Here is a 12030-nt window from a genome sequence, read left to right on the forward strand (position 1 = left end):
CACCGCTACATAGGATTGCATACTGTATAGTAAATCAAATCATTAATTTTCTTTTATTACCATTGTTTATGCAAGTCAAACGACTCTGTATTAAATTTACTTTGTATAATCATTTATTTCCAATATGTTACTGCTTATGTAAGTTAGGTATGCTGATTTGCAGAAAATAAATAGTATTATATCAAACAATCAAACAAAGATCACCTTACAAGCCTACATCCTTATCCTACAGACGTACGTATGTAGGTTATTAGCACTTTCATCATTATACAGATTGATTCAAACTTGAAGTTTTTAAAATGTCAGCAAAATACTTGCAAATGGGCCCATCAAGGAGCTTAGACACATGATCAACTATAACCTGCAAGGGTCGATGAATTCAATTAAAAATTAGCTTACGCAAGATTTAGATTTCAGTCGTTCTGGAAAATGTGCACTTTTATTCAAAATGTTTAATAGCTCAATGAATCAATAAACATTCATGCCTATTATCATGTTTACCGTGCATTGTATCTTATCTCTTTCTTGTTGGGAGCGGCTGCAGTGCAGTGGAGCGTGTAATAGTCTTGGCGCACACAGACTTTACTACACACAAGGGTTTCTGCCTAGTGCGCCTGTCGTGCCTGTAATACATTGGAAACTTGTACTAGGTGTTTCAGAAAACATCTTCCACTCGTGATTCTTAATAATTCATAAACTATATATCAGATAACACTAGGCGTTTTCACATCAGCCCGATGTTTCGAGATAGCGCGCTATTTTCTGACTTGGGAAATTTTCCCGCTAGCGGTATAGCGCACCAGTTGATACTGTTTAGCGTTCTAAAATCATTGAGAATGATTTTCAAGCTTTAAAAGTATGACGAATAATTGTGTAGGACCTGTATTTCCAGTCGAAAAAACACACATACACACACACACACATACACATACACACACACACACACACACATACACACACACACACACACAAGCACATTCACAAATTTTAAAATGAAAGAGCAAGCTTTATGGCACACTACAAAACGATGTAATCCTGTACAGTGGAACGCGGAACGGCAAACCCAAAAGTGTCAAAATTGGTAAAACAAGAATAAGAAAACACCAACACAACAACAACGCAACACATGCATTTGCCATTATATGCGGAGATGACGCTGTTCACGTCTGTCAGTGTTCCACACTCTTTCATAAGCTCATTCAATAAGGTAATGGCATACAAATATTAACTGCAGTTTTAGTTTTTAGTTTTGGATACATGACACTTCAGCTAGGAACCGAGTTTTTCAGTTTCTTATGCATATCATAATCACACACAGAACAAGCGTTCTCATTTCGGAATTGCGCGTAGACATCCCTATCTGCCTATAGTCTATACGTCACCCACATTGTTCATTGTAATTTGTTAGGGTTTGTTTTGTTTTTGTTTTTCCAAGTATAGGCTCATCTGCTCAAGGATCACATTGATCTGTTCATTTATGTACATACATGATGTGAAATTGAAAAAATTGTCAGGATTGCCCCTCTAAAAAATGAGAGGAAACAAGAATCTCTCTTATACACTCCGTTCCGTCGAGAAGTTACATGTACAGTCCAATGTATACGTGCGCTTTGTCCAAGACAATACTTCCATTTGAACATGAATCCTTCTTGAAATACAATATGCCTAGCCAGCACAAGTATTCATCAATGATTTCGACAGATATGACAATGTTCAGTGTGCACAAATGAAAAAAAGGGGGGCATACATTATATACGCAAATTATTTTTCTTTGAAACCTTCTTTACTTTGTTCGCTTTTCGTGAGACTGGATCTCATCTTATTCTCTTGACTTGACTCTGCCACTAATCTTGATATTTTTATACCTTTTTTGCCAATTACATATACCCAAACTTAATCATGAATATGAATAAAGAAATGTTCTATCACGTGCTGCAAGTAACAATTATTCAATGAGTTACCCATTTGTATTCAAAAAGCCTCCTCATTGCAAACATTTATGAATCGTGTACGCCAACATCAATCTCTCAAGTCTCATTTGATATGAACCCTTTGCACTAGCAAAGTGTATGAACTTTGAATACATCTTTTTCCTCTGCTCGTTTTATGTTCTTTCCTATGTGTTTTATGTTCTTACAAACCGATTGCTATTTAGCCGTATCCCATTTACTATAGTGTGTTCGTTTTGTTAAATTTACCCACGTGTGTGCACATGTAATGTTGCGATGTACAGCGACACAGGACTCCCTTGTAAAGCAGGCCTTTGTGGCACTGAATGGGACTACTTGACCTGCTTTTAAAGAAGACTTAATAAATGAATAAATAAATAAATAAATGACACAATCTTAATGATATTACCTAACCCTCACTAAAAGAACGCCCTGTGCGATACATTGTATGAAGGCGGGTTTACGCCTCTGAAAGCCGTCATTCGCGTCCAGCCTTCTAGAAAGTTTTGTTATTGGAAACTTTTCTGGAACTACAAAATTAATGCCTTACTCGAGATTTCCTCTTCTTATAAAGCTATTCCAAGTCCAACACAATGGACGATGTACACATACATGTATAGTAATACATATGCATATACGAGTACATACACATACATTATTTCAAGTGCTTTATAGTAAGTGTGAGCCAAATCGGCTTTGGGTGAAAACCAGCGTTGATTTTTAATAGTGCATACACTTATTGCTGGTGCGAACACTGCCTATGGCCTTATTCTGATACTTAGCCTCTAGCGAAATAACTAGGCCTACAATCTTCAACTCTCTATACTAATGCCATAATATTATGTTACCTTGATCGATTACATGTCTAAATGACTTCAGTTATTCTTCGAACTTAGGAGACGAACACTGACGACAACAACACACGAACACACAGCTGGGGAATATACATTGTGCGTGTGGTACCACCTCACTGGCGGCATAGTTCAAGGGTCCTTTTCTGCTCTGTTCAATGTACGCGTGGCACGCATAGACAAGAACAAAACGTTTTCTTCTTTTGTGTTATAGCATCGGGGACGATTAGTGAAATTCATCAAGATGAAAAAGCATAAAAGACTTGACCACCAGAAGAAAGCTGACCCTCTCGCTTCGAGGAACAAAAGCAGCTCCCATTATAGCAGGTACAAAAGTTAAAGGACAAGTTCACCTTCATAGGCATGTGGATTGAGTGAACAATGCAGCAATAATAGTAGAACACATCAGTGAGAGTTTGCACTAGAAGAACTATCTTTTGAAATGTTTACTATACATTACTCAGTACTATTGTAGTTGAGACACACTGTCCTATTCACCAGACCAGACCGCTGACAGTTGTACCTTTCATAGGTCTTTTACATGTCCCTTGACCAGAGACTGAGCCCCAAACCACCACCAAACATAAATGAGTAAATGAGAATGAATGAATGAATGAATGAATCAATCAATCAATCAATCAATGAATCAATGAATCAATCACCAATCAATCAATCATCTATCAATCAATCAATCAATCAATAAAAACAGTTTAAACCACACTTGGTTATACTGCTAAAAAAAAAAATAGATAAAACTGTGGAATGCTTATACAGCTCTTACTTTCAGTAGTGTACGTATTATTCTTGTTATGTGTGTGATACATTGCCATGAAGATTGATGGATAGACTCTAAAGTGTACAATGGCCTCCCATTGTAAAGGGGTGCTGTTCGTTATTCCGAAGGTTCGTTATTCTGAAGATTGGTTAATCCGAAAATGAAATTCGGAACAATGAACCTTTGGAATAACGAATTTTAGGAATAAAGAGCCTTTGGAATAACAAGCTGTAACCTTGTAAAGGAGTCCTTCGGATCATGGACCTGTAGGTCCATGTTGGGATCAACAGTTTTCTGTTCTTACATCAACTGCTCTAAGCCGAGTGAGGGCGCATAGCTAGCCAGTGATTGCGACAAGGACAAAAAAAAAAAAGAGAAAAAAAAAAGAAAAAAAACGGTTCACTGGGTACCACTGTTGTGTGTACAGTAGTAGTCTTATAATGCGCAGACCTTTTTTTCGAACAATAAGATCTTGATCTTGTCGCTTCTAAGTGGACTGTAAAATTTCATGAACACCATAATTTGGAATCACATACTGCCTACGGGTGTTCCAGAGGGTCCAACCGACCACCCCATGCAGTCAAACCATTTCTGCGGGTACCGGGTTGGATCGAACGAAGGCATTTTTTCTGTGTCCCGCCTGCTTTTTTTTTTTTTTTTTTTCCCCTAGACGGCACAGATTGGGGCATGGCGCATATTAGACCTATGGGAAATACGTTGGGTTATGGTTAGCGTTTAGGGTTAAGGGTTAGGGCCTAAGAGTCTGAGTGTTAGGGTTAGGGTTATGGCCAGGGTTAGGATAAGGGTTAGGGTTAGGGTTTGATGGTTAGGGTTAGGTTTAGAGTTAGGGTCCCCAATCTGTACCGTCTAAAACAAAAGGCGGGTCGACTTTAGGACTGACCGCAAATGCACCGTTAGCAAACCATACGGGACTCTGGATCAGATCTGCCCTTTGCTATGATACATCAATGCCATCCACAGATAAATTCAAAGCCGCTTAAAATAAGTTGTAAGTCAAATCTCCACCTGACCACAGCGTAATGGAACTTTCGTTCTGTTGCTGTGTATTGTAGTTATCCGTGCTGCTGCTGATGATGACGATTTGTGCGGAGGTAGTCCCATACATTGAAATTAGCGTTGCTAATTCGTCAAATGAAACTCCGTGGCCGGCGATGGCCGTGGCCCGTGGTGCCATGCCCGTGATCATTTACCTACTAAACCTTTACCGAAGATACTGGAAGATTGCTGTATAGCAGCAGTCGAGCTTCCAGGTCTATCCTCATCTACACTGTATCGTCAGTTCAAAAAAAAAAAAAAAAAAAAAGGCAAGGCAGACAGGCTGGTACGCCTAATTACTGCTCATCCCACATCCAGACATCAGAATTGACTATTGCCAGTATTGGGAATAGGGGGAGAGGATGTGGGAATAGGGGGACAGGGGACATCATGTGTGATATTTGCATACATGTGTAATCTATGTGGCGATGGCATGACCGAACATCTAATTTACAATTACTTTAGCGCTGCTCATTAGCCGTACAGTGTGCAAAGATGTACTAGAATCTAGTACTAGTAGTAGTAGGTTAGATTTCATGCCAACTGCAACTCTCACTCACATTGAGAGTGAGACTCGCTCAACTCTGCTCATTTTGGTCCTTTCTCACAGCTCACTCACCTCATCATCCTCAGACTGACTGCTCAGTTTACACGTCTAAAGCTTCATTTCATTTGCATGCATTTCTATTGATCTCACTCATTTTGACACCCAAATTATAGCATGGGAGTCTAACACTGAACTACAACTAGATCTACTACTAGTTTCCAATGTTGGCGGCCCTGAGATTATGGATTGGATTTTACGGCTCATCGGGATCACCTATACTAAGAAAGAATGATCAGAATTACGCTGCCGCTGTATACTAGTATACAGCTAGGGTGCCAGTTTTCGTAACTGCAACCGGCAGCCCATTCTATCATGCACAGCGTAGATGCGTATGGGGCTGCTTGTCGTAGTTAGTTTTCGACACTTTAGCACATTTCCTTGTTTACCATCAAAACTGCACCGTTTTACCTGAGAATTTCGATATGAAATTGAGCTATTTAAAAGGCCAATAATGATATGCCTTAAACAAATTCCCATTTGAATGCGCTCCTGTTCAATTTTAAGCGATTTTTCGCACAATCATGCAGCACGCATCACACATAAAACACATGGTGCATACAGTACGCATACACTACATTGTAAACGCAAACCAGCAATCACACCAGCGCAAGAACTTGTTGTTTCATTGTCGAAATCTGGTGCCACATTCTCAAAGCCAACGCCTTCTACAAGTTTGCTCATTAATTACGAATTTCAGTCATGCAATTGCTTAAGGCGATTACAGAAATCAAACATCAGGATATGGCAAACAAATTGATACTAAAGTAAAATAATGGTCATGAGTGAATTTCATTTTACGGCGTTGTCATACAAAATGCATCATATTGTTTTGAACCCCTAAAAATGGCTGATATCAGCATTTCTGCTGACACTGTGTTGCTTTTCCCCTAAATATTCCACCATCAGATTAGGATGACAAGTGACAAACAGGGTTTATAAAAACTAGAAATGTGATTGATAACTTTGTTGATTGTTGAAGTCAGACGTTTGTATTGAGTATAAAATTTAATAAGAATTATCTGCTGGGCGTCGAAACCTGGGTCCTACCTGTAGATGTGGCAAGCTGGTGCCCTGACTAACGGTATAGATAATTTTCAGGAAATCATCGAGTGCTGTCCCTGTTGCAATGGACGTATAGTGACTGAGAACTGGGTGGGCTTTTTTAATTTTTCATATTTTAATTTTTAAGTACCCGGTATATTTGCAGTAAATCATAGAGATGTAGAGTCTTCCACACTTGTGACAATTAGGTTTAAGAGAGTGTAGTCTGAATTATTCTGGTAGAGGTTTCAATTACAAGGCGTGTGAGCTGAGTTATCAATTATTACTTTTGTTTGTTTGATTGTTTTTTTGCTGTCAATGACACTGAGATAAAAAAAAAAAAAATGTTATGATTGATAATTCTCAGATCACACTCCTTGTAGGTAAATGTGTGTATAGTACGTGTACATGTTTAGTACATGTACATTGTACAATGTCTGTCTGTAGTTGCCTCTGCTTGAATTGGGGTTTACTCCAACATAATGTTAGGGACATGTTATTATGAATAATGGTTTAGAATATCATCTAATTATGATTAATTTTGAGTAATGGTTGGAAAAATTGTTATGCATTTTCTAATCCTTTCTCTATTTGTGTCGCATTGTACACTTGCATGTAGGTATCCCCAGTACTAACCCCGGCGCGGGGCGTCGTAACCAGTAGCGTTGGGGTCGCTGCTGCGGTTACCACAGTACAGTACCGGTACCTGACCGTGCATATTTATGATGATTCTCCTCTTTATGGCCTCCAGGATAACCTGCAGGACATAAACGAGAAGATCTACTTATCATATTGCACACTGCTATATTTTGTTTCCCTGGATGAACACCATTCAATCTCTGACAGATTTTATCAAGTACCGTAGAGCACTGTTGTTGCAAGCGCTTAATGACTTTCTAACAAGAACAGAAACATTGATTAAGAGACTTTGTCAGTTCATTGAAAAACCTAGAACAGCATGGCCGGCACAGCATTTTCAAAAAAGTGTGGGGGCCCACTTCCGGGTTTCATGAGCTAGCAAGCAGGAAAAAAAAAAAACAACCAACAACAAGATGACAAAAAAAACACACAATATCTTTTCTTACCATCCACTTCCGGTTTTTTCGGCTGACAAGCGAAAAAAAAAAAAAAGGTCCTCGGCTCACCTCTACCAGTCCACTTCCAGGTGTTTTCGCCTGACAAGCAAGAAAAAGCTATTCAGAGAAAGAACATAACCTTACCACCACCATACTTCAAGGTGTATCTATATTTTTCTTAGTGCCACTTACCGGTACCTATTTCCGGGTTGAAAAAAGTGTGGGGCCCAAAGTGCTGACACCTTCTGTATGGTGCACAAAAACTGAGCCCCCACGGCCCCCATGGCTGCACCGGCCATGAACAGTATGTGATCACGATAATCTACCTCACAAAGGTGCTAAATATGTGGTATGATACAACAAGAAGAATGAAATTGATAAAACATATATGTTCTATCAACTTAATTCTTCATTCATCTTTACAAGAACATTTATTTTACTTTTTTTTTCAAATTTTTAGTAAAGACGATGGTACATTTATGTCCTTTGAAAAGCAAAAGGGTGTTGTAGTAAATGTGAAGTTCGACCATTACAGATATTCAATGCATGGAACTATGATATCCTTGATAAACGTTATGAAAGCGAGTACATTACTGTATATGAAGTAGTAGCTGCACTTCCAGCCAATACTCAACAGGGGGCATGTCTTAATTGCCGCTGAAGGTATGTTTGTACATCACCAATGAAGCACTATAAGAGGTTTAGTGAGTATTCATCTTGTATTGTTGATATCTGGGTTCTGACCCATTTCAGAAGAGGTTTCAAAGATGTAAGAATTCTGTTTTTTAACAGGTAAATACACAAGGTCTGTCACCAAAAGGAATTGAACGGTCAAGAAGGGATAAGGAAAATGAAGATTCTGACACAGCAGTTAGACAGATGATAATACATTACATGTGCAAATGTGTACAAAAAGTTTCCACCAAATCTGCCTGTATGTTCGCATGAACGAACTTGTTCTTATCAGTTATGTAGGCCAATTAATACTCCACAAGTCGAGTGTTGTTACTGGTAACGGGGTCAAATATCATTCACTTATTCATAAGGTCCATGAAAAAATGACACACATTCATTGTGTACATGTATACATGTATTTTAAATGTGTCTGATACTGCTTGTCCACATGTACTGATACTGTAAAAGTGGATATATATTTTTTAGCGACATATTGTTCGCATTTGGCCGGATAAGAAGAGCTTCACGTGTTTTTAAATCTGTGGAATCAGGACATCAGGCACAGAAACATATGGCAAGCAAAAATATTTGCATGCTTTTATTTTCGCGCTAGTTTCTGGTTGCGCGGAAAGCGTGTACATTTCGAACCACAAAATTTTCACTTTAACAGTACATGTGTATTCAGTTAATACAGATGTTTGGACGATTAGATTGCCTATGGACATTTCAGATAAGATTGTGTACAGTATAATGGTAAAGTTGGGATGAAAGATCTCTTCACATAAATATTTTGCCAGGTGCTACACGTATAAGGGTCACTTGTACTGAAATTTTTCTCCTTTGATTTCTAGTAATTATCGATGTTTTGAAGTGTATTCAAAGTTATATCCGTTTTGTTTCCAATAAGCATGCTTCATATTACAGACAACACCTTCAAAAATTCTTTGCTGTTTGGACTGTTGATGAAGTTCATATTTTTTGAACATGTTTTATTTTTTTTACAGTAAATACACTTCATATGTAGTCATGCACATCTTCAAATTTCTTTTGCAGCTGTTGGTTTATGTGACCCTCTATTTGATGTATATGTGTAACCTTGGGGGTGTGAATACACTGTACTAGTAGATACACATACCTGCCTTCAGAGTACTCAAGGGCATTTTTACCCCCTCAAACCTTTATGCAGTTTGGACTGTTATTGAAGTTATCTCTGTCTCAATTAAGTAAAACCTTGCCAAAAGTGCAGATGGCATGTACAATGTTGTAATTTACATGGTATTGCCTCAAAAGCATTTGTGATATTCTAGCTTTATTTTTCACTTACAAATATTCAAGCAATATTCAGAATCCTGTTTGTGTAACATGATATAGTGTAGTTTATTGCCAGTGTGAAAACTTGATGGCAAATTATTTGCATAGATCTGCTTGACACAGTGTAGCTCTGCAATTGTTCAAACTAGCTGGTACATGCCTTTGCCTTTTACATGAGCTGCACCAGACGAATATATACACGGTGTATATATATATATATATATATATATATATATATATTTTTTTTTTTTTTTTTTTTTTTATGTTCACTGTACATCACTGTCGTAGTCGAGACAGACTGTTCCTACTCGCATTCCTACTCACAAGATCGCCGACAGTTGTACCTTAATTGCATAAGGGTCTTACATGTGACTTAGCTGGAGACTGAGACCAAGGCCACCACCAAAAAATTAATCAACAAAAATAAATGAATGAATGAATACATAGATGAGTAAATCAATTAATGAATAAAATAGTATAAACCACATTTGACTATGCTGCTAAAGAGTAAGAAAAACTGCTTATACAGCTCTTACTTTTGGTAACATACTATACATATTTTTGTTATGTGTACTGGTATGATACATTGCCATGAAGATTGATGGATACCTTGAAACTTTACTACAATGTAGTTCTTTCAACACCTACATGTAATAAATATATGGATACACGTGTATGTATATACATTTATAAAGGAAAACAACTCGTCGATTGTGCTCCTTTCTCTGTTATTAATAATAATAATGAAAAAGAATGTACTGGTATTTTACTAAATAATGATAAAGGTATGTGTAATGATGTATCAAAGGTTCTTTGCCTAGTTTCATATGTAGGCCTACTAATGTAGTGAGAATAGATACAATGGCCTCCCATAGTACCAGTCCTTGGGATCAGCAGTTTTCTTTTGCTACGTCAAAATGTTGTTTTCACCGAGAAAAAACAAACAAAACAAAAAACAATAACAGAGTGGATAATGTAAGCGGAATTTCGATATACGGGTAATGTAACTGTGTTCACGGAAGTGAACGGTATAACTAGTAGTTATAGTATACTGGTAATTGAGTGTATGCCTAGGATGCTTTGAATTGAGAGAGGGTGGACTGAATGATTGGTGGCATTATTTTCAGTGGGAATTCAATTGGATTTTCACCGTGGAGAAAGAAACTGAGAATCAGACAGCACTTCCAGTCGAAGAAATCATCAGGATTGACAAAAACAAACCAAATAAACATACAATGTATTATGAATTACAAGATCAAGGGAAGACAAACAATCGAAGAAAGAGAGAGAGAGAGAAAGAGAGAGAGAGAGGCCAAGAAAGAGGCAGTAGGCTACTTGTACATAATGCCCAACCACAGACACAAGTACAGTATATCACAGCTAGTAGACGCTTATAACTGACCATGTCAGTTACGCTGGGGTCGCTCATAACACACAAACAAGGGCATCCAGAAAACGTCAATTTCTATATGTGGGACAGTACGATATTTTCGCGATTTCGTGCAGAGTAAAGGCATGATATCCCGATATCCCTATGATTTCAGCTGGCTGTTGACCCATCTAATCATCACGCACGTCACACCTTGTAGGTATCATCTTACATAATCTTCCGTTTACATGTTACTATATACGTTCGTTGGTGCCCTACGATGAAAAAGAAGACTTGTGGGAGAATTTTAGACGAGTACGAGAACCCATAATTTCCGGTGCCGTACATCGGTAATGAATACAATGTAATTGCCATGCTCGAAGTTGATGGTCTTTCATGTCGTTCGTGGAAAATTTGAACAGTATTGCATTCAGGTTCTAACCGTAACCTGTCAAATCAAAAAAAAAAAAAAAAATCATGTGAAAACGTAATTCACTGATCATCTTCTGCGGGGTCAACTCGTGGTCACGCGTGCGAGAACTTGGATATTCTAGACGGGGTTTTCGGCTTGCCAACTGACTGGCAATGCGCAAATAACAACCCTTGTACGCACATATTGTCGGGAATCGTCTCATTTCATAATTATGCCGACCGAGGGGAATGGCGCATGGACTCGCACGCGGTACACGCCTGATAACACACACGTACTGTACATGTACCATGTAAGCACTGCGCGGGAACCAGGGAGGTTGGGATGGGATCATGCGGGAACCAAGCACTGGCGGCACGGGGCCGTGCGAAATCGCACCCCAAAGCCGCACGGGTCCGTGCGGCAGAGCTGCACGGGTCCGTGCGCCACACTCGCACGGGCCCGTGCGAGGGAGTATGGATCCGCACGCGGGCGTACAGATTCGCACGCAGGCGTGCGGATCTGCACGGGGGCGTGCAGATCCGCACGGAGGTGCACGACTACGCACGGGCGCGTACAGGGGCGCACGGAGCCATACGCTCCCGTGCGAGATCGCACGAACCTGCACGCAGCCGCACGAAGCAGCCCCGTGCGCACTGCGTGCGGGAGTAACATAACATAATGGTCTGACTGTACATTCTCTCAATCCTTATGTTTATGAAGGTGAACTTGTCCTTTAAGTGGGACTATCATTTTGAGTTTGAGTCCAGTGGAGCCATCAAACATGAAATCTCATCATGTTCATCCTACCTGAATCCCCACATGTAATTGATGTGATTACAAGATATTGTTAAAGAACAATTTGATTCTATTGCCCCAAAATATTCTGTGTAAACTAGTGGAAAGTGTGA

At 39.1% G+C, this 12030-nt stretch overlaps 1 protein-coding gene across 1 annotated transcript in view; it reads left to right on the top strand.

Moving 5' to 3' along the window:
• Window positions 1–12030, top strand: part of LOC139731721 (RING finger protein 17-like) — a 165849-nt gene that overhangs the window by 46151 nt on the left and 107668 nt on the right. The window lies entirely within an intron of this gene.

Source organism: Diadema antillarum, unplaced genomic scaffold (genome assembly GCF_040938485.1).
Source record: "Diadema antillarum isolate AM-2024a unplaced genomic scaffold, OU_Dant_1.0 scf00000022, whole genome shotgun sequence".
NCBI classification, from domain to species: Eukaryota; Metazoa; Echinodermata; class Echinoidea; order Diadematoida; family Diadematidae; genus Diadema; species Diadema antillarum.